Genomic DNA, 5,000 nt, shown 5'->3' on the forward strand with positions numbered 1-5,000 from the left:
TTTTTTTTTTAAACCCCTTTAAACCCCCCCCCAAAAAAAAAAAACCCCACTTCCCCCCAACCCCCCCACAAAAACAAAAAAAAACCCCCCAAAAAAAACCCCACAAACACACACAAAAAAAAAACCCCCCAAAAAAAAAAAAACCCCCCCCCCCACCCCAACACACAACCCCCCCCCCCCAAAAAAAAACAAAAACCCCCCCCCCCCCCCCCCCAAAAACCCCCCCCCCCAACCCCAAAAAACCCCCCCCCCCCCCCATCCCCCCCCCCCCCCCTCCCCCCCCCTCCCCCTCCCCCTCCCCCCTTTTTTTTCCCCCCCCTTTTTTAAGGTTGCCTTTTCCCCCCGGGGGGTTGGGGGGAAAAAGGGGGGGGCCCCCGGGGGGGAGGGGGGGGGGGTTGAGGGGGGGGGGTGGGGGGGGGGGGGGTGGGGGGGGAAAAGGGGGGGGGGGAGGGGGGGGGGGGGGGGGGGGGGGGGGGGGGGGGGGGGGGGGGGGGGGAAAAAGGGGGGGGTTGGGGAGGGGGGGGGGTGAGGGGGGAGGGGGGGGGGGGGAAAGGGGGGGGGGGGGGGGGGGGCCGGCGGGGGGGGGGGAGAGGGAAAGAGGGGGGCCGGGGGGGGGGGAGGGGGGGGAAAAGGGGGGTTGGTTTTGGGGGGGGGGGGGGGGGGGGGGGGGGGGTGGGGGGGGGGGGGGGGGGGGGAAAAAGGGGGGGGGGGGGGGGGAGGGGGGGGGTTAAGGGGGGGGGAAGGGGGGGGGGGGGGGGGGGGGGGGGAAAGGGGGGGGGGGGGGGGGGGGAAAAGGGGGTGGGAGGGGGGGGGGGGGGGGGGGGGGGGGGGGGAGGGGGGGGAGGGGGAAGGGGGGGGGGGGGAGGGGGGGGGGGGGGGGGGGGGGGGGGGGGGGGGGAAAAGGGGAGGGGAAGGGGGGGGGGGGGGGGGGGTTGTTGGGGGGGGGGGGGGGGGGGGGAAAGGAGGGGGGGGGGGGAGGGGAGGGGGGGGGGGGAGGGGAGGGGGGGGGGGGGGGGGGGGGGGGGGGGGTGGGGGGGGGGGGGGGGGGGGGGGGGGGGGGGGGGGAGGGGGGGGGGAAAGGGGAAGGGGGGGGTTTGGGGGGGGGGGGGGGGTGGGGGGGGGTGGGGGGGGGGGGGGGGGGGGAAAGGGGGGGGGGGGGGAGGGGGGAAAAGGGAGGGGGGGGGGGGGGGGGGGAAAAAAGGGGGGGGGGGAGGTGGTGGGGGGGGGGGGGGGGGGGGGGGATGGGGGGGGGGGGGGGGAGGGGGTTGGGGGGAGGGGGGGGGATGGGGGGGGGGGGGAGGTTGGGGGGGGGAAGGGGGGGAGGGGGGGGGGGGGGGGGGGGGGGGGCCCTTTTGGGGGGAAGGGGGGGGGGGGGGGAAGGGAGGGGGGAGGGGGGAAGGGGGGGGGGGTTGGGAGGGGGGGGGTTTTTTTTGGGGGGGGGGGGGGGGGGGGAAGGGGGGGGGGGGGGGGGGGGGGGGGAGGGGGGGGGGGGGGGTGGGGGAGGGGGGGGGTTTTGGGGGGGGGGGGGTTTGGGGGGGGGGGGGGGGGGGGGGGGGGGGGGGGGGGGGGAAATTGGGGGGGGGTTAAAAGGGGGAAAGGGGGGGGGGGGTTGGGAGGGGGGGGGGGGGGAAAAGGTAAAAAGGGAGGGGGGGGGGGGGGGGGAAAGGGGGGGGTGGGGGGGGGGGGGGGGAAAAAAGGGGGTTTTTTGGGGGGGGGGGGGGTTTTTTTTTTTTAAAAAAAATTTTTTTTTTTTAAAAAAAGGGGGGGGGGAAAATTGGGGGGAAAAATTTTTTTTAAAAAATTTTTTTTTTGGGGGGGAAAAAAAATTTTTTTTTTTTTAAAAAAAAATTTTTTTGGGGGGTTTTGGGATTTTTTAAAAAAAAATTTTTTTTCCGGGGGGGGGGGGGGGGCGAAAAAGGGGGGGGTTTTTAAAAAATTTTTTTTTTCCCCGGAAAAAAAAATTTGGGAGGGGGGTTTTTTTGGGGGTTAGGGGGGAAAAGAAAAAATTTTAAAATTTTTGGGGGCCCAAAATTGGGGGTGTTTAAAATTTTGGGGTTTTTTTGGGAGGGGAAAAAAATTTAAATTTTTTTTTTTAAGGGGGGGGGAAAAAAAAGGGTTTTTTTTTTTGGGGGTGGGGGAATGTTTGTTTAAAAAATTTGGGGGGGGAAAAAAAAAAAATTTTTTTTTGGGGGTTAGGGTTAAAAAAAAAATTTTGGGGGGAAATAAATTTAAAAGGCTTTTGGGAAAATTTAAAAAATTTTTTGGGAAAAAAAAATACAGCGGGTTTGGGCAAAAAAAAGTTTTTTTTGGGATGAAAAAAAAAAAAAAATTTTTTTGGGGAAGGGTGGTGGTGGAGAGGATAGTGATGAGGAGAGGGATGGTAATGGTGAGGAGGAGATGGAGGATGGTGGTGATGGTGAGGATAGTGATGGTGAGAAGGAGGATAGTGGTGATGGTGACGATAGTGATGATGAGGGAGACGCGATGGTGGGGATAGTGATGAGAGGGATGGTGATGCTGAGGAGGGGAGGGAGAATGGTAAAGATGGTGAGGATAGTGATGACGAGGAGAAAGTGGATGGTGGTGATGATGAAGATGGTGGTGGGGATAGTGGTGAAGATGAGGATGAGGATCACACGATGGTGATTATAAGGATAGTGATTATGATTATTCTCTTAACGCTGATGAAGAGGGATGAAAATGGTGATGATAGTGATTATAATACAGCTGATTATGGTGATGATAGTGATGATACAACTGATTATGGTGATGATAGTGATGATAATACATCTGATTATGGTGATGATAGTGATGATAATACAGCTGATTATGGTGATGATAGTGATGATAATACAGCTGATTATGGTGATGATAGTGATGATAATACAGCTGATTATGGTGATGATAGTGATGATAATACAGCTGATTATGGTGATGATAGTGATGATAATACAGCTGATTATGGTGATGATAGTGATGATAATACAGCTGATTATGGTGATGATAGTGATGATAATGCAGCTGATTATGGTGAGATAGTGATGATAATACAGCTGATTATGGTGATGATAGTGATGATAATGCAGCTGATTATGGTGATGATAGTGATGATAATACAGCTGATTATGGTGATAATAGTGATGATAATACAGCTGATTATGGTGATGATAGTGATGATAATACAGCTGATTATGGTGATAATAGTGATGATAATACAGCTGATTATGGTGATGATAGTGATGATAATACAGCTGATTATGGTGATAATAGTGATAATACTGCAGCTGATTATGGTGATGATAGTGATGATAATACAGCTGATTATGGTGATAATAGTGATGATAATACAGCTGATTATGGTGATGATAGTGATGATAATACAGCTGATTATGGTGATGATAGTGATGATAATACAGCTGATTATGGTGATGATAGTGATGATAACACAGCTGAGATTATGGTGATGATAGTGATGATAATACAGCTGATTATGGTGATGATAGTGATGATAACACAGCAGATTATGGTGATGATAGTGATGGTATCGATGATAGTGAATCTTGAGAACATATGGGGAGTCGGCAAATCTTGAATAGAGTTTAGTCGTATCAAAAAAAAAGAAAAAAAAAAAAAAAAAAAAAAAAAAAAAAAAAAAAAAAAAAATAATTCTGTTTCAGTCAAAATAGTGATTGAAATTAGAATATTATGTTTCTCATCTTGTTACTACGAATTGATAGCTGATCTATATCTATCTATCTATCTGTCTGTCTATCTGTATATCTATATCTATATCTGTCTGTCTGTCTGTCTGTCTGTCTGTCGGTCTATCTGTTTATCTATATCTATATCTATCTTATCTATCTATCTATCTATCTATCCATCTTTATGTCTGTCTATCTCTCTGTCTATTTATGTATCTGTCTGTCTGTCTATCTGTCTGTCTATTTATCTATCTGCCTGTCTGTCTATATGTCTATCTATATCTATATCTACCTATATATCTATCTATATATCTGTTTATCTGTCTCTTAATCTATATCCATCTATCTATCCGTTTGTCTATTTATATCTCTATCTATCTATCTATCCATTTTGTCTGTCTATCTGTCTATCTATATCTATATCTACCTATCTATCTATATCTATATCTGTCTATCTGTATCAGTTAATCAATCAATCAATCAATCTATCTATCTATATCTATCTATATCTATATCTGTATCTATCTATCTATCTATCTATCGATCTATCTATCTATCTATCTATTTATCTCTCTCTATCTATCCATCTTTCTATCTATCTATCTATCTATTTATCTCTCTCTATCTATCCATCTTTCCATCTATCTATCTATCTATCTAACACTTCTGAACTGCGTTAATCTACGTATACCATACTGCCATCATGAATTGTTATTATTAACATTACATCACTTATTTCTTTCTTTTTTATCTAATTACTTTCACACAAATATGATTCCACACACACATTCTTTTATCTGTTTACCTAATCAATTCATTTATTCAAATATATTTTGTTTAATCATTCAATATTACTTCAACCATTTTCTCTCACTAAAAACGTACTTTATTTATGTAAACACCAGAGCAACGACCGCATAATTATATTTCACTTTTTAGAAGTCGGATACAATGTACACTTTTACGATTCTGATCTGTATGGGGCTGATAGAACAGGTGCTATGCTATCGGAAATGGCCAATGCTATAGCTGGTTATTTTACCTTCGAGTGACGCGGGACTCGACCGGAGGGATAATTATATACACACACGCATACATATACGCTTACACACGTCTGTTTGTGTGTTCGTTTTGTTTGTTTTTGTTTGTTTGTTTGCGTTTTCTCTCTGTCACACACACACACACACACACACACATATGTATATATATGTATGTATATATGTATATATGTACACACACACACACACACACACACACACACACACACACACACACACACACACACACCCCACACCACAC

At 49.0% G+C, this 5,000-nt stretch overlaps 1 pseudogene; it reads right to left on the reverse strand.

Moving 5' to 3' along the window:
• The window catches only part of LOC119584797, a 23,598-nt pseudogene extending 21,977 nt beyond the window's left edge, over positions 1-1,621 (reverse strand).
• Between the last annotated feature and the right edge of the window lie 3,379 nt (positions 1,622-5,000).

The sequence above is a fragment of the Penaeus monodon genome, chromosome 18, assembly GCF_015228065.2.
Source record: "Penaeus monodon isolate SGIC_2016 chromosome 18, NSTDA_Pmon_1, whole genome shotgun sequence".
NCBI lineage: Eukaryota > Metazoa > Arthropoda > Malacostraca > Decapoda > Penaeidae > Penaeus > Penaeus monodon.